The sequence below is a fragment of the Scyliorhinus torazame genome, chromosome 4, assembly GCF_047496885.1.
Source record: "Scyliorhinus torazame isolate Kashiwa2021f chromosome 4, sScyTor2.1, whole genome shotgun sequence".
Taxonomy (NCBI): domain Eukaryota; kingdom Metazoa; phylum Chordata; class Chondrichthyes; order Carcharhiniformes; family Scyliorhinidae; genus Scyliorhinus; species Scyliorhinus torazame.
In genome coordinates, this window is record NC_092710.1 from 57174516 (window position 1) to 57199547 (window position 25032).

Sequence of the window (25032 nt, forward strand, 5' to 3'; positions counted from 1 at the left end):
TCTTGTTGGTTCCCTCACCACCTGTGGTAGACCCAGTTTAGACATTATGTCCTTCGTGACTCGACCAGCCCAGTCAGGAGTGGTGCTACCGAGCCACACTTGGTGATTGACATTGAAGTCCCACACCCAGAGTACATTCTGTGCCTTTGCTACCCTCAGTGCTTTCTACAAGTGTTGTTCAACATGGAGGAGTGCTGATTCATCAGCTGAGGGTGGACGGTACGTGGTAATCAGTAAGAAGTTTCCTTGCCCAAGTTTTACCTGAGACTTCAGGATTCGAAGTTGAGGACTCCCACGTCAACTCCCTCCAACTGTATGCCACTGTGCCACTACCTCTGCTGGGTCTGTCCTGTTAGTGGGAAGGACATGGTGATAGTGGTGTCTGGGACGTTATCTATAAGGTATGATTCTGTGAATATGACTATGTCAGACTGTTGCTTGACTAGTTTATGAGACAGCTCTCCCAATTTTGGCACAACCCCCAGATGTTGGCAAGGAAGACTTGGCAGGATCGACAGAGCTGGGTTTGCCATTGTTTCCAGTGCCGAGGTCAATGCCGGATGGTCCATCTGGTTTCCTTTTTGTTGTTGATAAAACTGAGTGGCTTACTAGGCCATTTCAGATGGGCATTTAAGAGTCAACCACATTGCTGTGGATCTGGACCCACATGAGGCCAGATTAGATGAGGACTGTACTTTTCCTTCCCAAAAGTGAATCAGCTGGGTTTTGTATGACAATCGACAATGGTCTTATGGTCATGATTAGACTTTTGACTCCAGATATTTATTGGATTCCATTTCAACGATCTGCCATAGAAGGATTCGAACCCAGGTCCTCAAAGTATTATCCTGGGCTCTGAATGACCAGTCCAGTGACAATACCACTACGTCACCGCCTCTCCTGGGAAAATGTGTGGTTGTTTACTTTAGCGGGAAGGACAGAAATGATTTACATTGGATTGGATTAGTTTATTGTCACGTGTACCGAGGTACAGTGAAAAGTATTTTTCTGCGAGCAGCTCAACAGATCATTGAGTACATGGGAAGAAAAGGGAATAAAAGAAAATACATAATAGGGCAACACAAGGTATACAATGTAACTACATAAGCACCGGCATCGGATGAAGCATACAGGGTGTAGTGTTAATGGGGTCAGTCCATAAAAGGGTCATTTAGGAGTCTGGTAACAGCTGGGAAGAAGCTGTTTTTGAGTCTGCTTGTGCGTGTTCTCAGACTTCTGTATCCCCTGCCCGATGGAAGAAGTTTGATGAGTGAGTAAGCCGGGTGGGAGGGGTCTTTGATTATGCTGCCCGCTTTCCCCAGGCAGTGGGAGGTGTAGATGGAGTCAATGGATAGGAGGCAGGTTTGTTTGATGGACTGGGCGGTGTTCACGACTCTCTGAAGTTTCTTGCGGTCCTGGGCCGAGCAGTTGCCATACCAGGCTGTGATGCAGCCAGATAGGATGCTTTCTATGGTGCATCTGTAAAAGTTGGTAAGGGTTAATGTGGACATGCCGAATTTCCTTAGTTTCCGGAGACACATGGGGAGAGACTCAATGTTGTGATGTGAAGGAATCTGGATGTTCTTCTATATGAATCACAAATAGTTAGCATCGGGGTAAAGCAAGTAATTGGGAAAGTAATTTGAATGTTGGCCTTTATTAAAAAGAGGATGAAATTTAAAAGTAGGAAAACTTTGCTACAACTATACAGGGCATTTGTGAGATCACGTACAGTTTTGTTTCCTTTACTTAAGGCAGGAGAAACTTGCATTGGAATCAGTTTAGAGAAGATTCCTGGGATGAAAGGTTTGTCTTTATGCAGGAAGGTTGAGCAGGTTGGGCCTATGCTCATCGGAGTTTCGTTGAATCAGCGTTGATCATATTGAAACTCTAAGAGGTGGATTGATGCGGTTGATGCTGAGAGAATGTTTCCCTTCATGGAAGAATATTGAAGTTGTGGGCACAGTTTAAAATAAGGGTCCTCCCATTTTAGAGAGAAGGAGGAATTTCTTGAGAATTCTCATTCTCAAAGAACAGTGGAGACTGGACCATTGAATACACTCGTGGCTGAGTTAAACAAGTTGAGCTGGGGAACAGGCAGGAAAATGGAGTTGAGGCCATATGCAGAATAGCCAAGATCCTATTGAATGGTGGGCTCAATGGCCTACTCCTGTTCCTATTTCTTATGATTATCAATGTCACGTTCCTTTAGCAACTCCTCAAAAATCATGAAGTAGTCTGTACCTGCATGAAGGAAGACCTGGGAACATTCAGGATTGAGTTGATAAATGACAATAAACATTCATGCCACACGAGTGCCAGGTAATGACCATCTTCTGGAAGAAAGTCTATCCACCTTCTCTTGATATTCAACAGCATTTAGTTGCTGACTCATTGGCCATCAACACCCCGGGGGTTACTGTTATTCAGAAACTTAAACAGTCACCTGATTACTGTCGCTACAAGAACCATTCAGAGGCTGGTAATTTAAAGATCTGTAAATTACCCTCCTGCCTCATTGGAGTCTTTCCACCATCAGCAAAGCACAAGTCAGGAGTGTGATGAAATATTCTCCACTTGCCAGGATGAGTGCAGCTCCAACATATTCAAGAAACTCGGTACCATGCAGCATAAAGCAACACTTTTGATTGGTACCCCATCCATCAACTTAAATGTTGAGCTTCTTCACCACCAGTGACTGTGACAGCAATGTGAACCACGACAAGGTGAAGTGTATCAACTCTCCAACCCTTCTTCAACAACACTTTCCAAACCTGCAATCTCTACCTCTTATAAAAGCAAAGGCAGCAGAGGCACGGGGACATCGCCACCTGCAAGTTTCTTCTGGGTCACACACAATCTGGTCTTGGAGATATATCGGAGTACCTTCACTGTTGCTGGGTCAAAATCTGGAACTGCCTCCTGAATAGCACTGTGGCCGTATTGACAAGACGAGGACTGGGCTGTTAAAGAAAGTGGCTCATCACCACCTTCTCAAAGGTCAATCATGGATGGACAACAACTTCCATGAGCAATTTTTGAAAAAGAGGAAAGTTAGTATGATCAAACTGTCGAGATTGAAAGCCTGATGCTGCGCAGGGTTTATTCTGCCCCCATATCAGTCTGGTTCAATTCCAACTTCAGCAGAGGCACAGTTTGGATGCTGGGACTTGTTGTGGGACATTAATCCACGAGAGAGCACTTTTGGAGATTCTTTTAATCAGCAGGTTTCCTATTCGATTGATGCCCTTCAAAATCCCATCACGTCCAATCCCAACCTCTTCTTTAATATCCTTTAAAGTGTATAACCTGTAATCAGTGGTTGTTCCCTTGAGGGTGAAGACAGGATTTGTCTCCAAGATCCATGTGGTGATCACTCCCAGCACAAGGGACATAATTCTGATTGACTTTCAGGTCTGATGACTGATTAAGATTTTGTGAAATGCCTGTTTAAGCTGCAGCAATACAACTTTGGGAATGTAAGTTGTTGAAAGTTCAGTAACTGTTTCTGTATTCAACAGGACTGAGAGATTCAATCTCTCAGCAAATCCTTCCCTTCTCATTCTCAGTGTTTATCTTTTACTTCGCTCCTCAATATGTTCATTATTATTCTATACAGACCATCACTGAGCTCATGAAGAAGGGAAACCGTACAGACATTTCCAAACTTCTACGAAATCTGATGTTGGAGAAAGACTCTCGGGACCCAAAGGGTGAGGTGGGAATCCTCTGTGAAAAAGCACCATGAGGTACACAGGACAGGATATTGATTCGATAAAATCACAGTGAATTCAATTGCAGGCTCAAACACTGCAGATTTTACTATGATATTGCAGAGTTGATTTCATGAAAGCTGATCGTTTTGAACAGGTTGTGATCCAATTGAGTATCTGAACATCGCACAAGGTTTATCTGAAGGACAAGAGGAAATAGAGATTTTGAAACATTTTCGGGGAACAGGCCTGAGAATGAAAAGGTCTGTTTTACTGTTACTGTTTAGGGTTACAGTTACTGTTTTGTTATAAATCAGAATCTGTGAATCAGAAAGTCAAAGAACACTGCAAAAGGAATGAATGTTGTTTGAATTTGCCCAAATCTATCAATTATTCTGCCTAGATTCAAGTTACAATTCATATAATTTCTCACACTTTTTGTAAATATGTAGATTTTATGTTATTTCACCTTCTCCAGCTGCTGACCCTAACAATTGTGAAGTCTTCAATCTGACAGCATTCGGGTGAACTGGAAACCCGTGCACACCTGGTACAAACACAATCCTGTTTAAATCTCGAATCAACCACTTGTTGAGCAGTTGGGCGCTTGACACACACACAAATAAACTGGTTGGAACAGGAAGGCTTTATATGTACATTGCATTGGCTAATGAGAAGGACTGCACTGTATCTGTCGCTCACACACAGAAAAACAACATTCTGAACAAGTGTTATCTTGTCCTGCCAGGTGGGTGGAGGAGAACCACTGGAATTCCTGACTGAGGTGGAGACTCTGAAATGGTGCCAAAGAGCACCCAACACTGAATGTTTATTAATTTAGCAATAAGATTATTTTATCTTCTGGAAGGGATTAGTGTTTGAATTCCAGAATCCTGGACACATCGGTTCAGCTTCTGGATAGGTGATAAATCAACAATTTCAGTATCTTTATCATTAAAATCTTGAAATACAGCAGCTGTTATTCGGAACTTTTGGCCAACTCATTGTTCAATTTGAGCTTCAATGTTTAACTTGATTAAACACAGGACGTTGCATTTAGTGTGCCTTTACTAAATAAAATTTACAAAGTTTTCCCAAACCCATTATTTGATCTTCATCATCCTGGAATTCTGTGAAGTTCACAAAAGATACCATTCAGCCTGAACTAAAAAAGGCCCGTGACGTCCAGTTAAAGGGAATGTTCAAACCTTCCGGTACTGAAGTGATTGCTCAGAAACCCCGGTTGGCTTTAGAATTAATAAATGTTTAAGTTCATTATTCAGCCCATGTTTAAATGTGGGATTGTAGGAACACAAGGCTGCCGTTCAACCCTTTGAGTCCATTTCTCCACTTAATTCAGTTATGCCTGGTATCTATTTAAACTCCACCTACCATAGCCCCAAAATAGAAAGGAAAATGATAGGCATCCTATAATGGTTCGCAGGAAATAGACTGGAGGTTAAAAAGCTGGAACTCTGCTTCAGTATCTCTGGGTCAATCCCAGAGCAAGTGGTTATTGGAAGAGTAGAATAACCCTGCAGGTTAATGCAGGGTTCGAAAAATAATGTAGCAGGGAGTATTTCTGATTCTTGTGGCACTGAGATCAGTAAGGCAGGAGGGTTGCATAGGTTGTAACTCAGTAGAAGTGGGACTAATATCATCATGGATTGGTTAACAAGTTTTGTAGGGGAGGGTTTTAACTGATCTGGCATGAGAGATGGACCAGTACGAATGAATAGATGGAAGAAATAAGCTGCAAAGAAGAGTGGACAAGGTGACTATCACATGTAAAGCATAGTTCAGAAATATGAGCGACCAGAGCAAATGCAATGTTGTCTAAAATGGGTTTGAAGTTAATTTACATAAATAAAGGGATTGTTGTAAAGCTGTTGGTGAGCTGCATGCAAAGGTTGCCACACGCTGGGACTGATTATAGAGCAAGAACAATACAGCACAGGAACAGGCCCTTCGGCCCCCCAAGCCTGCACCGGTCATAATACCATCCTTGGCCAAAACCCTCAGCATATCCTAGTGCCGTATCCCTCTATACCCATCCTATCTGTGTATTTGTCGAGATGCCTTTTGAACGCCAGCAATTTATCTGCTTCCACAACCTCCCCTGGCAACACGTTCCAGGCACTCACCACACACTGTTTAAAAAAACCTGCCTCGCACATTCCTCTAAACTTTGCCTTACAAATGATAATAACAGACCTAACTGAACGAGAGCATTGGGAACTTAATATTTCTGGCCACAAGATATTCAGAAAAGATAGTCAAAGAGAAAACAAGACATGGGCGCGGCACTATTGATTAAATAACTATTTACAGCTGCAAAGAAGGCTGATGTCATTCAGATGTAAAAGATTAAAGTTGAATTTATTAGAATTTTTTTATTTTTAATGTTTTTATTCTTTTTCACATTTTCCTTCAAAATTTACACCCCACCAACAGGCAGCAAACGGTAACAATTACAAAGTCAATACCCTTAACATCAACAACGATCCCATCCTACCACCACCCCACCCAACTGTCAATATATGCCTCAAATAAAACAAACCCTCCCACGGTGGGAAAAAAAACAAAGGCGAAAAAGAGAAAGGAGTCCGGAATCGCCCATGGCCACCATTAACCTATAGAGTCCCGTCCCATCTCCCCCCCACCCCCACGACGACGACACTCAATGCCATCCAACCACCAAAAGAGTACTGCAAATGACACCCAAGAGTTGTAAACCCGCCCCCCCATTCCCCAACTCCTCCCCTCCACTTCCTCTTGTAAAACCCCTCCCCCCCAATCTCGGTTCCTTCCCCCCAACTTTCCACCCCGGCTAGACCCCTCGGACCCTGTTCTGCCAGGCTCCGATTGCCGCAGCCCCTCCCCCCACCTCACCCCCCTAGCCGGCCAGCATGGAGGCCCCCACCCGGGTCACTTTCCCCTTGCACGGCCCCAGAAAAAAACCCAGAAGTCCCCTTTAGCACACAAACCCCGCATACACACCCACACCCCAAAGAACCCTCATTCCGACTGAAAGTCCCATTTCTTCCCTTGTCCAAATATACACAATGTTGGCTCCTATAGCCCATACACCAGCACGCAGTGAAACAAAAAAGAAAAAAATACAGTCATGAGGCTACATCGGTGCATGACCATTTCTCAATTCTGCCACAGTCCTTCTGCCTTCGCAAACTCCTCCGCTGCTTCCGTCGTCCCAAAATAAAAGTCCTTGAACTTGTAGGTCACCCTCAGCTTCGCTGGATATACAATGCTGCACTGCACCCTGCTAACGTACAGTGCCCTCTTCACCCGGTTGAAGGCAGCTCGCCAGCTCCACCGTAAAGTCCTGGTATACACATATACCAGCTCCAGCCCACTGCACCACCCACTTCTGCTTAGCCCAGCACAGGACCTTCTCCTTTACACTGTACCTACGGAAGCACAGAGTCACTACTCTTGGCGGCTCACTTGCCTTTGGTACAGGCCTCCATGACCGATGTGCCTGATCCAGCTCATATCGGGAGGGATCCTCCCCCTCCCCCAATAGTTTCGCCAGCATCGCGGCAAAATACTCAGTCGGCCTCGGTCCTTCATCTCCTTCGGGCAGCCCCACAATCCTCAGATTCTGTCGCCTGGATCTGTTTTCCAGGTCTTCCATTTTGCCTCGCCGATCCTTGTTGACCTCCATCACCTTCCGCATCTCCTTCCCCATCGAGGTAAGTTGACCAGTGTGCTGCAGTACTGTCTCTTCCACTTCCTTCAGCGCCTCGCCTTGCTCCCGCACCTCCGCCACTGCGCTCGCCACCGCCGTCTTCACCGGGGAATCGCCTCCTCCACCAGCACTTTCAAAATCGCCCCCATCTCCTTCCTCATTGCCTCCATATGTTTCGTAAACTGCCTTTCAAATTCCACGGCTATCACATTAATTATTTCTTCAGCCGTAAGCAATGCGGCCTCCCCTGGTGCTCCAGCCTCCATTTTCTTTACTGACCCCGCAGTGACCTTTCCACTCCCCGATGGACTTTCAGCTGCTTTTTTCACAGCCATTTTTTTTGCCAGTCTTCGACATTTCCCTTCTTTGTGCTATCTCCCGACTTTCACTGCCTTCGCTGGCCCTAGGACCGGGCGTTAAACCCCGACAATGGCGTTCCCAAACGGGAGCCCTCCAACGCACGACTGCCTCCCGAATTGATTAGAATTAAGGAACAATATGGAGCTGCTACACTAGACAGTGGGTGCAATAGGTCACCAAATTATGGGGAGGAGCAAAGTCAGTGGGCGCAATTCTCCGATCGGGAGATTAAGTCCCGACGCCGGAGTGAAAACCGGAGTGTTTCACTCCGGCGTCGGAGGTCGCTCTCAGCCCCCTATTCTCCCAGCCCCTGGGGGCTAGGAGCGGCGCCGCGTCATCTATGCACGCCGGACCCTGGCACCGCATAAAAGCGGCGCCGCGTAAATGACGCGGCATGCGCCATGTGAATGACCCCAGGCTGCCCCGCAAGTAGATGTCGAATTGATCTTACGGGGCAGCGGAGGAAAGGAGGTCCTCCTTCAGAGAGGCCGGCCCAGCGATCGGTGGCCACCGATCGTGGGCCAGATCCCCTTTGAGGCCCCCCCCCCCCCGGTCCAGGAACCCCCCACCACAGGCCGCCCCCCAGCATTCTCGCGCTGTTCCCGCCGCCACCGACCAGGTGTGGACGGCACCGGCGGGAACCTATCATGTTGGGCCAGCCGTGAATCTCGCCGCGCCAGTTGAGGGGGGGTGGGAGGATCGGGTGCCGTGGCGGCGTGGCGGGACTCGCCCGGCGCCCCGGTGATTCTCCCACCCGACGTGGGGGGTGGAGAATTCCGCCCAGTAAATATGAGGAGACGCATAAACAGCAGAGTAGTGATCATGGTGGACTTCAGTTATCCTAATATAGACAGGAATAGCAACAATGTAAAAGGCCAAAGAGCGAGAGGAATTCCTGATGAGCAAGAGAACCTTTTTGGTCAGTGTATTTCTCTTCCAATGGTGAAGGAAGCTGTACTGGAACATGTTCTGGGGGATGAAATAGCGGATGTTTCAGTGAGAACTTTTGGGAAGAGTGATCAGAATATCATTAGGTTTGAATAGTTGCAATCAGTTTTGAATCTCACCAACACCTTTAAATTGAAACTCTCAGTCAGATTTAAATCCTTTCAGAATACCATTCCTCTCGGTTTGAGTAATCTCTAGATGAACAATTTCCCAACTCCAAGCTATCTTTGTTCCTCCAACACTGGCCTGATGTGCATTTCATTCTCCTTACCATTCTGGGTGCCCCTAATCCCTGCTATGCAGTTCCCCAACCAACCCACCCCACACTCCCTCTTCCTTTCAGAACCTCCAAAGACTTAGTTCTTTGGCCTGTTTTTGAATCACCCTTCCTTCTTCCTGATCCTTTATTCAACACCAATCTTTACCTGATTCAGCTTCTCTGAAGCCCATTTGGCATCAAAGTGCTGTGGAAGTGCAAGTTGATTATTTATTAAACCAGTGTCAGAGAGTTGAAACAGCAGGTAACTGAATTTTATGTGTCTCAGATGTAGTTATAAATTAATGGAGGGGAAATACTTTAACCATGGATTGCTGAAAAAGAGATGCCGTTGAAGCTTTTTATCTTGCACTCATCAAGAGTGCCAAATTTCAAAGGGAACAACAAATTATACTGCATGAGGTTGGCAAGTTGGCTCTGATTGATGGAGGGATTGCCAAGGAGAATGCACCAGGAAGCTATTGACCCCATGTTTTTGTTTATTTCAAAAAAGGCTCAATGCCCGGACATTTTTCAGTTTCTTGACAGGGACTTGTCCCTGCATATGAAAATATATAGTTTCTAGCAAGCTGAAGTGAGCCACGCTGCAAGTTATTAAAGTAATTCTTAGCATATACAAAATTGTTCAGCAAGTGTTGCCCAGTCGTGGAATCACATCTAATCTTGGGCTAGTTGAGTGCAGTCAGTACTCTGTCTACTGTGAACAACTGGAGGGATGTGTTCTTTGATATATAGTCTACCTGTCTAGCATTGCACCGGCATTGAAATTTATGTACCATAATACTCATTTGTGTGTGAGGCAGAATGTCTTTTTGCTTTGATGACAGCATCCCACAGTAAGTGGAAAATACCACACTTGTTGCTTCTGAATTGTTGCAGCATGTAATGGCTAGCTTCAACCTTTCTCAAATTTTTGAGATGCCTCACTCTCGAGGTAGTCTGTGCACTTCTCTGGTCTGAAACTGCTGGAACTCACCTGGCAGGGGCAGATTAATGGAGCCAGAAAATTTGTTTTGACCCACCTCAAAGTTTATCAGTTGAACAGGAATATTGTGGCAAGAGAAAGATGTAATTGCCAGTCTAGTTGTGTGAGGACCCTTGGGGATGAGCGATCATAATATGGAGAGTGACGTGGTTCAGTGTTTTTCAAAATGCAGGTCGCGTCCTGCGGGTGGGTCGCGAGAGGGTCACGGTCACAGGATCGTGATCACAGGTGAAACGTCTGTGGCCACTCTCGACATTTGAAATGACAATGATGGCCATGACTGGATTTAAAGGAGAACAAAATGAGGCTGTGTGCAGTCTTCCGGCTATAAGCATCATGCACCCTGCATGTTCACTTGACGTCAAGCACTCTGCACATAGGTGCCCTACGCACAATATCACGGAGGAGAGCTTCTTCCATTTTTGAGTTGCTAGCAATCAAGGAACTTGGACTATTAAAATGGATAATTTTGCTATAAGAAAGATATGGCACAGACACAAATAGGCAGTGCACCTACTGGCCAAGATCTCTCATCTGAATTTGTTGCACAGGAGAGTCCACATCATGACAGAGCATTGCTAGTGTTAACGCTGTACAAAGCTCCAGGGCCTCCAGTGAACAAGCTGCAAAGAAAAAAATTAAATTGGGAACAGAGCAGCATGAAGATGATTTCTTGATCTGGTTTTGTTAATGGTGCCAGTGCAAATCGGGATGTAAAACCTATGTGTGTTATATGCAGGGAAGTACTGTGAATGAGAGTTTAATACCCTCAAAATCTCAACGGTGAATTTGTGGACAAACCTCTTGATTTCTTTTCAAAGGTTGCAACGAGAACTTAAATCATTAGCTAAAGTCCTTAGTGGAAATATAACATTGGATGACAAAGCACAATTAGCATCTTATATGGTAGCTTACCGTGGAGCGAAAGAAAAATGCCCCACACTATAGCGGAGCGATTAATTCGCCCTGCACCATTAGGCATGGCTCGTATGGTCTCAGATGAGAGGTTAGTTGAAAAATTGGTATGCATTGAGTGACAATACAGTGGCTCACGGAATTTATGATATTGCTGAGAATTTAAAAGTCTAGCTTATTTCTCATTGAAAGTCAGCACAGGACTTTTCAATGCAATTGGATGAAAGGGCAGGCATTTCAGATTGTACAACTTTGCTAGTTTACAATAGGTATATTTGACACAATGAATTTGTTGAGAATGTGTTGTGCTGCCTGACAATGTCCACCAGCATGACTGGCACAGAGATTTCTGAAGCGTTGAGTAGTTACGTGGTTGTGGGCTTGACTGGATCCATTGCAGAGGAATCACAAGCGATGGGGCCGCAAACATAACTGGGAAAACAGCAGACTTATAAAAAGGATTAATGAGGCAGCTGGTCCGGATATTGTTTGGAATCATTGCTTTATTCATTGTGAGACATTGTGAGTGAAAGGATTTCTATCCGATATTGAAGTGGTAGTGAAAGGAACTGCGAAAGTTGTGAATTTCATTGAATACTGCGCACTCAACGCCAGGCTTTTTGAGACTTTGTGTTCCGATATGGGATACACGTATGTATTGTTCCATATAGAGGTACGTTGGCTGTCAAGGTTGAGTACTTGGCAGTACTTGGTTGAGACCTAGTTGCGGATGATTAAATGTCAGAAGAAAGTGTTAAGAACCCCGCTGGTGTTACCTGCGAGTGTCTCAAACCCCGAAGGATAATTGAAATATTGGTCCAAAAAAGGTACATCACTAAGATACAATGTGAGGAACAATGGGCAGGATTCTCTCAGCCCAGGCCTGGCCGGAGAATCGCCAGGACGGGCGCGTATTGCGCGATGTCGGTCCACCGATTCTCCGGAGAGCGGAGAATTGGCGCCATTGGCGTCGGTCGGGGCCTGCTCTACGCGGCCCACCCGGCGATTCTCTGCCCGGGAAGGGCCGAGCGGCCACGCAAAAAATCCATGTCCCGCCTGCGCCATTCACATCTAGTCTTACCCGGCGGGGCCTCGGCGTGCATGCATCCGGGGGTGGCCTGGTGGGGAGGGGGAGGGGAGGGGGGTCCGACCCTGGGGGGGGCCTCCGCTGTGGCTTGGCCTGCGATTGGGGCCTATCAATTGGCGGGCCGGCCTCTTGGGCTCGGGGCCTCTTTTGTTCCGTGCCGGCCCCTGTAGCCCTACGCCATGTTGCGTTGGGGCAGACGCAGAGAAGGGAGCCAATGCGCATGCACGCATTGGCGCCAGTCCCACTGAGCATGCGCAGCCCTCCCATCTGACGCTGGGATCGGCAGCTGAAGCGGCGTGGGTCGCTCCAGTGCTGTTTTGGCCCCCTGTAGGGGTCAGAATCGCTGCTCCTGAGGCCATGTTGACGCCGTCGAGAAATGCGACGGCGTTTACGACAGCGTCAACACTTAGCCTCAGGATCAGAGAATCCCCCCCAATGTATAACCCATTGAAGAACCAGTCCAGTCGTTGTGCAACAATTAGTAAAGAATATTTATTAAAGTAGAAGAAAATTAAAAAAGCACAACAAAGACTAATATACATTATGACACTTAAGTATATGAATAATTAAAAACCGTGTTATCTGAAGTTGCCCCTTGTTCCCAAAACATATCCAGGTTCCCTGAACTTACTGGGACACCATTTTTCCCAGCAACATCAATTTTAGTAACGACAGGTCAAATCCAGTGAATAGTTCTGACACAATACATTTAGGTGACTAAGTTTGGGAAAACATCTCTTAAGGGTTCAGCGAAGGCAAAGAACTGCGTCTTTTAGGAGGAAAATATCTGTAATCTGCCATGGCTTTAAATGTTAGCTGGAACAGGAATCTATGCTCAGATCATAGATAGATTTCGCCTGTCTGGATGTTGGGTGGAGAACTATCCCCAAGAAGGGCATTAGCAGTTATACTGTTCAGTCTCTTTGATATTCCATTCTATGGATTATGCTGGCTACTTTCAAATTCCTTGCCTTTAGAAGTTATTATTTGTATGGCCCCACTGACCTCTGGTAAACAATGTTTCTGATATGGCCATACACACCTCAATGTCTAGACTCCTGCTAATCTTGTTACTGGGTGAATTGCATCTGATTATTCTTCTAGGTGCCTGCTAGTCTTATATCCTCAAAACCTTCAGTTACAGGTTGAGCATCTCTTATATGAAATGCTTGGAGCCGAATGTACATCGGATTTTGGAATTTTTAGGATTTCAGAATATTATGTTCGAGGGGGCAAAATATGTTTTGTATTTACCAAAGAACATTTTCAATGCAATAATCACAGTGAGCAATATAATTTAATGCACTAAAGTCTAGCTATGATGAGGTTTTGGTGCCAAAACAGTCGACCTAGGGCTTATAACCGTGTGCGGCACGGTAGGATCTGCACAAAGCCCGGGAACCTTCCCAGAACCTTGTGGGAATTCCCATCATTACGTCATGTTGCCGCTCAATAAAAAGTACGGATATCGGAGCTTTTTGAATTTCGGTAAGGGATGCTCAAACTGTATTTTATTTTCATCTCCAGTTCACTGTTAATCTCGTTAACTTCCCACATTCCTAAACAAAAGGACCAGGAGAATGTCATTCTGCCTCTCGCGTCATTTGTCCATTTAATTAAATTATGGCGGATCAGTATCAAAATTCCATCCACATGCATTTGATTTGTAAGTTTTAAGTTAGTTCCCTCACTCACATGGGGCGGGATTCTGCGACCTTACGCCAGGTCGGAGAATCGCCGGGGGCTGCCGTGAATCCCGCCCCCGCCGTGTTCCGAAGTCTCCGCCACCAGAGATTCGGCGGGGGCGGAATTGCGCCGCGCCGGTCGGGGGGGGGGGGGGGCGGGGGCGGGAATCGCACAGCGCCGGTCGGCGGGCCCACCCCCGCCGATTCTCCAGCCCGTGATGGGCCGAAGTCCCGCTGCTGGAATGCCTGTCCCACCAGCGTGGATTAAACCACCTTTTGAACGGCGGGACAAGGGGTCCTGGGGTGGGGCGCGGGGCGATCTGGACCCAGGGGATGCCCCCACGGTGGCCTGGCCCGCGATCGGGGCCCACCGATCCGCGGGCGAGCCTGTGCCGTGGGGGGCACTCTTTTTCTTCCGCCTTTGCCATGGTCTTCACAATGGCAGAGGCGGAAGAGACCCCCTCCCTGCGGACGCGCGGGGTTGACGTCAGCAGCCGCTGACGCTCCCGCGCATGCGCCGATCCGCTTCGCCCGGCGAAGACCTTTCGGCCTCGGTTGGCGTGGCGCCAAAGGCCTTTCCTGCCAGCCGGTGGAGCGCAAACCGCTCCGGCGCAGGCCTAGCCCCTCAAAGTGAAGGCTTGGCCCCTAAAGGTGTGGAGACTTCCGCACCTTTGGGGTGGCCCGACGCCGGAGTGGTTCCCGCCACTCCATTGCGCTGGAATCCCTCCCGCCCCGCCGGGTAGGGGAGAATCCCGCCCATGGTTCTGGATTCTCCTACCGGATGAGCTGTTTCTCGTCTCTGTTTACCAAATCCTTTTAGCATTTTAAATGCTTCAATTAATGCACACCAGCTGTATGCATTTGTGCCATTTACCTGAATTGCTGAAAACAGAAAATCTCAACCTAAAATAACAAAAAATTGAAAGAAAGTAAATGGTTTGTGATGGGAGAAGGTTTGTTTGGGGTTGTTGCATCAGCTCTGCCTTCACAGGGTTGAATCCTTAATCCTGGTCTAAAAGCAGAAGAAAGGAGAAAAAACAAATATTGCATATTACCCTAGGATTCAACTTCATAATCTGTCCTCACATGTTTTCTCTCTTTGGACACTCTTGTCCTGGGGAGGGGACTGTTATTATTTATGACAGCCACCCTGAAAATGAGGTAAACCTAGCCATAATCACAACTAACACACAGAAATTACCTTTTTAATATCTAACAATGCAACAGGTATATCTGAAGACACACCTTGTAAAATGTAACTTCACAAAAATATCAGAATTATTCTCCAAATTCTTATACGCCGCAATAGCTGAAATGACTGCAGCTCAGTGTTAGTTAATTTACTGGTTAATCGGTTCATGTCCTCACACACACAAACAGTCTACCCCTCAACTCAGCTCACTGACAAGATTCCAGGACCCTGGAAAGTGCAAACATCAGAAAATTAATCGGACTTTTATCAAACAATGTCCCAGCTAGACACGAGCAGTTTATTTCAAACAATTTGCCTGTTTTACAGAACATATTTGGACACGAAGCAAAGAAGCTTTAAAGAATTACAGCAGAGAACAAGGGTATTCATCCTGCCTTGGGCCTTCTTTTTGAATTTGTAAACTTGATTTTACCTTATACCTTGGTGTACAGGATACCATTTCAAAATTTGCATATGATATAAAACTTGGTAGTATTGTGACTTTTTGAGGAGGAAAGTGTAGAGAACTTCAAAAGAGCATAAATTGGCTGCAGAACAAATTTAATGCAGGGACATTTGAAGTGATTCAGCTTGGTAGAACAATGCACAAAGACATGGAAAATGAACGGAGGTGCAGGAGCATAGGGAACTGGGTATATTTGTGCATAAATTATTAAAAGTGGAGGACAGTTTGAGAGAGTGGTTAATAAAGCTCACAGTTTCTTAGACTATATTAATAGGGACATAGAGAACAAGAGCAAAGAGGTTATGTTAAATTGTTTCGAACATTGGTTCAGCCTCAACTGGACTATTGTGTCTAATTCTAGGTATCACACTTTAGGAAGGATGTTAAGGCATTAGAGAGAGAGTGCAGAATTGTTCCAGGAATGAGGAACTTCAGTTACACAGATTGGAGAAGCTGGGACTGTTTTCCTTGGGGAAAAGAAGTTTGGAAGACGATTTGATAGAGGTATTCAAAATAATAAGGGATCTATACAGAATGGAGAGGGAAAATCTGTTCAATTGCTGGATGGATCAATGTAAGGTAATTGGCAAAAGAAGCATGGTGGTGTGAGGTAAAACTCTTCATGCAGCGATTGGTTGGGATCTGAAATGCAGTGCCAGAGGATGTAGTGTGGGCAGATTCAATTGACTCAAACAAAAGGGAATTTGATTGTTATCGGAAAAATGTGCAGGGTTAGGGGGGGGGGGGGGGGTGGATCTCTCCTTGAAAGATCCAACAGAGATAAGATGGCCCAAATGTTCTCCTTGCGTGCTGTACCATTTTGGGATTATGTCACACACAACAGGATTTTCCTGTACTGCATATAAAAGCCTAGACCAGATCCAAACATGATGATCCTCCCCATGGTGAGCATCAGCAATGAATTGCAATGTAATTATGGGACCCTGGTGGTCCTGCAAACTAGCCGCCAACGATCCGCTTCAGGGACGCATACCTCCCATTAGTGAGGCTGAGACATGCTAATCTCCAAACAGGTCACAGCTTGAACTAACACTGAGTATTCCTGCCATACTCACACAGCACCCGTCATCACCCAGTTCCAGAGTCCGACCTAAAATAACAAAAAAGATTAGAAATACGCCAGGAAACTGCAGGTCAGGCAGCATCTGTGGAGTAAGAAACAGTTAATGTTTCATAGATCATAGAAAATCATAGGATCCCAATAGTGCAGAAGGAGGCCATTTGGCCCATTGAGTTTGCACCGACCCTCTGAAAGAGCACTCCACCCAAGCCCACATCCCCGTCCTATTCGTACATCCTTAACATAACCTACACATCCCTGGAGACTTGAGGGGCAATTTAGCATGGCCAATCCACTGAACTTGCACATCTTTCATCAGAACCCAGCAACATGTAGCCTCAGAGAGGATCTATGTCTGAATTTTGTCATTGAAAGGTATGGCACACAGCATGCTATCTTCCAGGAACAATTTGTTTCATAAATATAGTTTGTGTAATTATAATTTAAATACACTGTAAAACATTGACTTGAGAATTACAGAAAATGCAACAGAATTCAACTTCATACAACATGTCCCACTGTGAGGTGCCTCAATACTATTCTGATAATATTGATATTTGCTGTATATGTTGCTTGTCAGACATGCAGCCCAAGGAGTTCTATCCAGTTTCCAGCTTCTCGGTGAACTATGACTTAAAGGCCATTGCCCACCTTCGTGCCACTGTGGTGGTGACTGCAAGTTTAATATGTCCCTCAGGACTTCCGGTTGCGGCTATGTGGAGCTAAGTCGCACTTTCGGCGGCTCCCGCAAAAACAGACTTTTGAGCTCTTTTCAGGGCCCCCAAGGGCACTTTTTCGACGTTTCCCGGTGTGGGAAGGAGAAATGAAAATCGCTTATTGTCACAAGTAGGCTTGAAATGAAGTTACTGTGAAAAGCCCCTAGTCGCCACATTCCGGAGTCTGTTCGGGGAGGCTGTTACGGGAATCGAACCGTGCTGCTGGCTTGCCTTGGTCTGCTTTCAAAGCCAGCGATTTAGCCCTGTGCTAAACAGCCCCTCTGTTTATAGAGATTATAAAAGCTCCCCGATAGTATATGGCTTCTACTAGGAGCGGGGCGACTAAAAAGGTGGTGGCGGACTCGAAGAAGGTGCGAGGGAAGAAGAACAAAATGGTGGCGGGCGGAGACAAGGCAGGGTGGATGCAGTGGGCGGAGGAGCAGCAGGAGGGTATCCAGCGCTGCTTCAGAGAGATGAATGCGGACCTGCTAGAGCCGATGAAGGCTTCCATTGATAAGCTGCTGGAGCCACAGACGGCCCAGGGGGTGGCGATCCGCGAGGCTCGACAAAAGATCTCTGACAATGAGGACGAGATCTTAGGCCTGGCGGTAAAGGTAGAGGCGCACGAGGCGCTCCAGAAGAAATGGCAGGAGCGGTTCGAAGAGATGGAGAATCGGTCGAGGCGGAAGAATCTGCGGATTCTGGGCCTCCCGGAGGGGCCGGAAGTGGGGGCCTATGTGGTCACCATGTTGAACTCGCTGATGGGAGCGGGGTCCTTCCAGGTGCCCCTGGAGCTGGAAGGGGCCCATAGAGTGCTGGCGAGGAGGCCCAAGGCTAACGAGTCTCCGCGGCGGTGCTGGTGAGGTTCCATTGGTTCGTCGATCGGGAGTGTGTTCTCAGGTAGGCCAAGAAGGAGAGGAGCAGCAGGTGGGAGAACGCGGAGGTTCGAATATACCAGGACTGGAGTGCGGAGATGGCGAAGAGGAGGGCTGGGTACAATCGAGCGAAGGTGGTGCTCCACAGGAAGGGGGTGAAGTTTGGCATGTTGCAGCCGGCGCGACTGTGGGTCACCTACAAGGACCGGCACCATTATTTTGAGTCTCCGGAGGAGGCATGGGCCTTTGTTCAGGCCGAGCAGTTGGACACAGATTGAGGGTTGGGATGGGCGATTGGGGACTGCGGTTGCTATGTTATTTTATTTTTTTTTGAGGGGGGGCCTTTGCTTTGCTCCAGGTTTCTTTTTCTCTGTGTTTTTCTCTTTCGGGTCGGTGAGGGTGGTTGGGGCGGGTTGGGCACTGTTTTGGTTGGGTTGGTCGGGGGGGCTCTTGGAGGGGGATAGGTAAACGGAACAGGGGTTGTGGACGGCGGTGAGATGGGGCCCCGCGGGGGAGGGGGAGGCCCGAGTCGGGGGTGAGGGGACTGGGCCTGTAAAAGGAGCTGCGTCAGAGGTGGCGGGGCTGGGTAGGTGGAAAGCGCGGGCTTTTTCCTGCGCTGAAGACTGGAGGGGGCAGGGCCAGGGCGGGGAAGCGAGGGTTGTTTCCCGTGCTTAGAATGGAAGGGGAGAGCCTATGGATGGGGAACGAGAGAGGAGGGTGTGTCACACAATGGGAGGAGTCGAAGGAGAGGCAGGAGTGGCCGGGGTCAGCAGACTTGCGGAAGTGCAATGGGGGGAGTAAATCGGCTAGGATGGGTCCTAGCCGGTGGGGGGGGGGGGGGGGGGGTCGAGTTGCTGCTGCTATGGTCAAGGGGGAGCTGGAGCGAGTGGGGGGGGGTTGAGACGGGGGTATGCCGCTGTGGGGAACGGGCCGGGTGTGGGGTGCGGGCGCGTGGCTGGCCGAGGAGGGGCCATGGCTAGTCGGCGGGGGAGGGGAGCGGGTAGCCCCCTGATCCGGCTGATAACCTGGAATGTAAGAGGACAGATGGGCCGGTTAAGCGGGCCCGCGTGTTCGTGCACCTGAAGGGTCTCAAGGCGGATGTGGTTATGCTCCAGGAGACACACCTGAAGGTGGCAGACCAGGTAAGATTGAGGAAAGGGTGGGTAGGTCAGGTGTTTCACTCGGGGCTGGATGCCAAAAATCGAGGGGTGGTGATCTTTGTGGGAAAGAAGGTGTCATTCGAGGCGTCGAGCATTGTGGCAGATAATGGCGGTAGGTACATAATGGTAAGTGGTAAGTTGCAGGGAGAGAGGGTGGTACTGGGTCAATGTGTATGCCCCGAATTGGGACGATGCGGGTTTTATGCGGCGTATGTTGGGTCGGATCCCAGACTTGGAAGTGGGGGGCCTGATAATGGGGGGAGACTTTAACACAGTGCTGGATCCGGCACTGGATCGCTCCAGGTCTAGGACGGGTAGGAAGCCGGCGGCGGCTAGAGTGCTGAGGGGGTTTATGGACCAGATGGGAGGGGTGGACCCTTGGAGATTTGCAAGGCTGGGGGCTAGGGAATTTTCATTCTTCTCACATGTCCATAAGGTTTATTCTCGAAACGACTTTTTCATTTTGAGTAGGGCACTGATAGCGAGAGTAGAGGATACTGAGTATTCGGCAATAGCCATTTTGGACCACGCCCCGCATTGGGTGGACTTGGAGATGGGGGAGGAGAGGGACCAGCGCCCGCTGTGGCGCTTGGAGGTGGGGCTGTTGGCGGACGAGGAGGTGAGCCAGCGGGTCCGAGGAAGTATAGAGAGGTACTTGGAGACCAACGACAACGGGGAAGTCCGAGTGGGGATGGTATGGGAGGCGCTGAAGGCGGTGGTGAGGGGAGAGCTGATCTCCATTAGGGCCCACAAGGAGCGGGGGGAGAGTGAGAGGCTGGTGGGGGAGATGGTGAGGGTAGACAGGAGGTATGCGGAGGTGCCCGAGGAAGGATTGTTGAGGAAGAGGCGCAGCCTCCAAGCCAAATTCGACCTGGTGACTACCAGGAAGGCAGAGGTGCAGTGGAGGAAGGCCCAGGGGGCGATTTACGAGTATGGGGGAAAGGCAAGCCGGATGCTGGCACATCAGCTTCGGAAGCGGGACTCAGCTAGGGAGATCGGGGGAGTTAAGGACAGGGGAGGGAGCGTGGTGCGGAGTGGGGTTGGCATCAATGGGGTCTTCAGGGACTTTTACGAGGAATTGTACCGATCCGAGCCCCCAAGGGAGGGAGGGATGGGCCGCTCCCTGGACCAATTGAGGTTTCCAAAGGTGGAAGAGGGACTGGTGGCGGGATTGGGGGCCCCGATTGGGCTGGAGGAGCTGACCAAAGGGATAGGAAGCATGCAGGCGGGGAAGGCACCGGGGCCGGACGGTTTCCCGGTCGAATTCTATAAAAAATATATGGACCTGTTGGGCCTGTTGCTAGTCAGGACCTTCAATGAGGCAAGGGAAGGGGGGGCCTTGCCCCCCGACGATGTCCCAGGCACTGATCTCCTTGATCCTGAAGCGGGACAAGGATCCCCTGCAGTGTGGGTCTTACAGACCGATTTCCTTGCTAAATGTAGATGCCAAGGTGCTGGCGAAGGTCTTAGCCACGAGGATTGAGGATTGTGTGCCGCAGATCATCCATGAAGACCAGACGGGGTTTGTGAAGGGGAGACAGTTGAACGTGAATGTGCGGAGGCTTTTGAACGTTATCATGATGCCGGCGAGGGAGGGGGAGGCGGAGATAGTGGTGGCGATGGACGCTGAGAAAGCCTTCGATAGGGTAGAGTGGGGTACCTGTGGGAGGTGCTGAAGAGGTTCGGGTTTGGGGAGGGGTTTGTCAGGTGGGTTAGGCTGTTGCATGAGGTCCCGATGGCGAGTGTGGCCACAAACAGGAGGAGGTCCGAATACTTACGGTTGCACCGAGGAATGAGGCAGGGGTGTCCCCTGTCCCCCCTGCTCTTCGCACTGGCGATTGAAGCCCTGGCTATGGCACTGAGGGAGTCAAGGAACTGGAGGGGGTTGGTGCGGGGTGGGAGGAGCATAGGGTGTCGCTCTATGTGGACGACCTGCTGCTGTATGAGGCGGACCCGGTGGGGGGAATGCCGGACGTAATGAGGAATCTTAGGGATTTCGGGGACTTTTCAGGGGACAACCTCAACATGGGGAAGAGCGAGCTGTTCGTGGTTCACCCAGGGGATCAGGAGAGGGGGATTGGCGACCTCCCACTAAAAAGGGCAGAGAGGAGCTTCAGGTATTTGGGGGTCCAGGTGGCCAGGAGCTGGGGGGCCCTGCATACGCTTAATTTTACAAGGCTGGTGGAGCAAATGGAGGAAGAGTTCAAGAGGTGGGACGCGTTGCCGCTGTCCTTGGCGGGTAGGGTGCAGTCAATCAAAATGACGGTGCTCCCAAGGTTTTTGTTCCTGTTCCAGTGCCTCCCCGTGTTTATCCCGAAGGCTTTTTTTACGCGGGTTAAAAGGAGTATAATGGAGTTTGTGTGGGCGCGAGGGACTCCGAGGGTGAGAAAGGTGTTCCTGGAGTGGAGTAGAGATAGGGGGGGACTGGCGCTGCCCAAACTCTGTGGGTACTACTGGGCCGCCAATGCGACGATGGTGCGCAAGTGGGTGATGGAGGGGGAGGGGGCTGCATGGAAGAGGCTGGAGACGGCGTCTTGTGTGGGTACGAGTCTGGGGGCGCTGGCAATGGCGCTGCTGCCGCTCCCTCCAAGGAGGTATACCACGAGCCCAGTGATGGCGGCTGCCCTCAAAATTTGGGGCAGTGGAGGCGGCATGGGGGGAAATTGGGGCCTCGGCGTGGACCCCAATAGGGGGGTACCACTGGTTCGCCCCAGGGAGAATAGGTGGAGGGGTTTCGGGGTGGCACAGGGCAGGGATACGAAAGTTGGGGGACCTGTTTGTGGACGGGAAGTTCGCGAGCCTGGGTGAGCTGGAGGAGAAGTACGGGCTCCCCCCGGGGAACACCTTCAGGTACTTACAGGTAAGGGTGTTTGCCAGACGGCAGGTGGTGGAATTCCTGCGGCTTCTACCACACATAGTACAGGACAGGGTGCTCTTGGGGGGTCGGTGGGATTGGGGAAGATCTCGGAAACTTACCAGGTGATGCAGGAGGAGGAGGAGGCCTCGGTGGTGGAGGTGAAAGGTAAGTGGGAGGAGGATTTGGGAGAGGAGATTGAGGAAGGGACGTGGGCAGATGCCCTAGGGAGGGTGAACTCTTACTCATCGTGTGCGAGCCCAAGACTCATACAGTTTAAGGTGCTGCACAGGGCACACATGACCGGGACAAGGATGAGCCAGTTTTTTGGGGGTGAGGACAGGTGTGTTCGGTGCTCAGGGAGCCCAGCAAATCACACCCATAGGTTCTGGGCATGCCCAGCGCTGGAGGAATTTTGGAAGGGCGTAGCGAGGACGGTGTCGAGGGTGGTAGGATCCAGGGTCAAACCGGGCTGGGGGCTCGCAATATTTGGGGTGGTAGAGGAGCCGGGAGTGCAGGAGGTGAAAGAGGCCGGAATTCTGGCCTTTGCGTCCCTGGTAGCCCGGCGAAGGATTCTTCTTCAGTGGAAGGATGCAAGGCCCCCAAGCGTGGAATCCTGGATCAGCGATATGGCGGGGTTCATTAAATTGGAGAGGGTGAAATTCGCCTTGAGAGGGTTCTTTAGGCAGTGGCAACCGTTAGACTTCCTGGCAGAACGGTAGACATTGGTCAATGGCAGCAGCAACTCGGGGGGCGGGGGGGGGTTACTTTATAATTATTTTTGTTATTATTTACACTGTAGGCTCTGAGGGGGTGTATATACCTGTTGTGTTAAGTCGGGGTGTTAATGTTAATTTATTATTTATGTACTGGGGGAGGGGGGGTATGGAGGGTTGCTTTTCTAGACTGTGTTTTGTACTTAATCCTGTTGGGTTCTTTTTTCATTTTGTTCTTGATATTTTATGAAAACCTTAATAAAAATTATTTTTAAAAAAATAATAATATATCCCTCAGCACATATTCCTGGACCTTGGGAAATGCCAGTTTGCAACACTCAGTCAAGGGGAATTAGTTACACTGGAAGACCAGGAGGTTTTGGGCAGATCAAAGAGCATCTTTCCCCAAGTTGAAGGTCCTCCAGCAACAGCTAATTAATTTTTTTAATGGGAATCACTGACAAGGCCAACATTTGTCGTCCTTGAGCTAGGCCATTTCAGAGGGTAGTTGACAGTGTGAACCATGTTTGCTGTGGGTCTGGAATCACATGTAAACCAGACCAAGGACAGCAGCTTTCCTTCCCGAAACAACATTCATGAACCAGATAGTTTTATGGTCAGTATTACTGAGAGACTAGCTTTATAATTCCAGATGTTGTTAATTGAATTTAAATTCCATTGTGTAGGATTTGAACCCATGTCCCCATGGGCATTAGCCTGGGCCTTCAGATTATTAGTCCAGTGACATTGCCACTACACCATCATCTCAGTGTCTCTCCCTGGAAGCATCCTGGTGAGCACAGTCCCCACCACCACCCTCTGACAAAATGTGAAAGATTCACACAAAGTGGAGGAGGGATAAAATAAAAACAAAGTTCTGGAAAAACTCAGCAGGTTGGCTGCATCTGGGAAGAGACAGAGTGAACGCTACAAGTTCCAAACTCCTCTTTGGAAGAGAGATAAAATAACAACCAGCTTTGTTCACAGTTCAGGTGGCGAGGAATGGTCAAATGAATTGATTTCCTATCACCAGCCAGTTCCCTTGTCGAAGCAGATGAGGAATGTCTGCGGTGGAACTCCGACAGCAGCTTTCACACCGACGGCGGGACTGAGTCTCAGAACAAGCAGCTCAAGTTGCGATTTGCTGAGATCAAACCAGGAACTGTTTTCTAATTGGCTGTAGTGTAAACTACGGAAGTAAATGGAAAAAGTCTTTGCGGGGTCACAAGGTAGCTGTTAAGATTCATTTCTGGGTCTTTTTTCCGTTTCGTTTTCCATTGCTCTGATCTCTTACCTCGCACCAAGAATGCAATAAAAACAAAATGCTGGAAAAACTCAGCAAGGATTCAGCGACCCGGATAGTCGGCTCAAACCGCGATTGAGAACCGGGAATTTGATCCATTCCTGGTCTGCAGCAGTCTCTCCACAGACACGGTAAGCGGTTGTGGGATAAACATCAGGAACGGCTGCTCCTCTCTGAGAATTCCCAGACAGAGTTGCAATCTGCCCCTTTTTAATTCGGTGTCAGTTTTTAATTCCAGCTCTCACTGAACTGTTTGTTACCCAGTACAGTTTAAACTGACTGCTCAGTGTTGGGCGCAGCAATTCAGGCCTCACACAGTTCTGGCTACCGGAGGTTTAGCAAACCCCAGACCCAGTCACAGGCAGGAGCAAAACGAAAAGCAGTAAATTACCACATTCAAAGATATCTTGCACATAAAGTAGCTACTCAAATGAACAACAGGAAGGTGGTGACATTGCAAATCTTGTACAAAAAATTAACCGTATTCAGAGGATCGGTGCAGACGCAATGAGTCAAATAGCCTCCTTCTGCGCTGTAGGGATTCTATGACCTGGAAAATTGTTCGAGGCGACAAAACCTCAGGGTTGTGGGGCTACCGGAAGGAGAGGCGGGCCCGGAGCCATTGGAGTAATTTTCAGAGATGTTCTCCAGGTTGGTGGGGGTGGGGGGGGGGATGAAATACTCACCCCTGCAGAGTTGACAGGGCATATTGGGCATTCCAGCAGAAGCCACAGGCAAACAAACCACCACGAGCGGTGATAATCTGTTTCCTCAGCTTTCAGAGGAAGGAGTGAGTCCTGGAGTGGGTCAAGAAGAATCGTAACATCAACTGGGAGGGAAACTGTAGGAATCTTTAATTGATTTATTTTTAACTCCTGGCTGGCTCGCCAAAATGTAGAAATCTGTAATTGATAGGGATCTTAACTTGCCGAACTACGCCAAGTTTGGGGGAAGCTTAGTTGATGAATCAAAGTCCTGGCGCAATACGAC

The 25032-nt window shown here is 48.6% G+C and overlaps 1 protein-coding gene across 3 annotated transcripts in view; it reads left to right on the top strand.

Annotated features, from left to right (window-relative positions):
• Positions 1-25032, top strand: part of LOC140410235 (NACHT, LRR and PYD domains-containing protein 3-like) — a 437830-nt gene that overhangs the window by 340382 nt on the left and 72416 nt on the right. For 2 of the 3 annotated variants that reach the window (XM_072498190.1, XM_072498191.1), the window contains exon 1: positions 23916-24173. The exons of the other annotated variant lie outside the window; for it this stretch is intronic. The gene's annotated coding sequence lies outside the window, so the exon portion shown is untranslated. Of the gene's footprint in view, positions 1-23915; positions 24174-25032 lie in introns of those variants that run through there. 3 annotated transcript variants of the gene reach the window in all.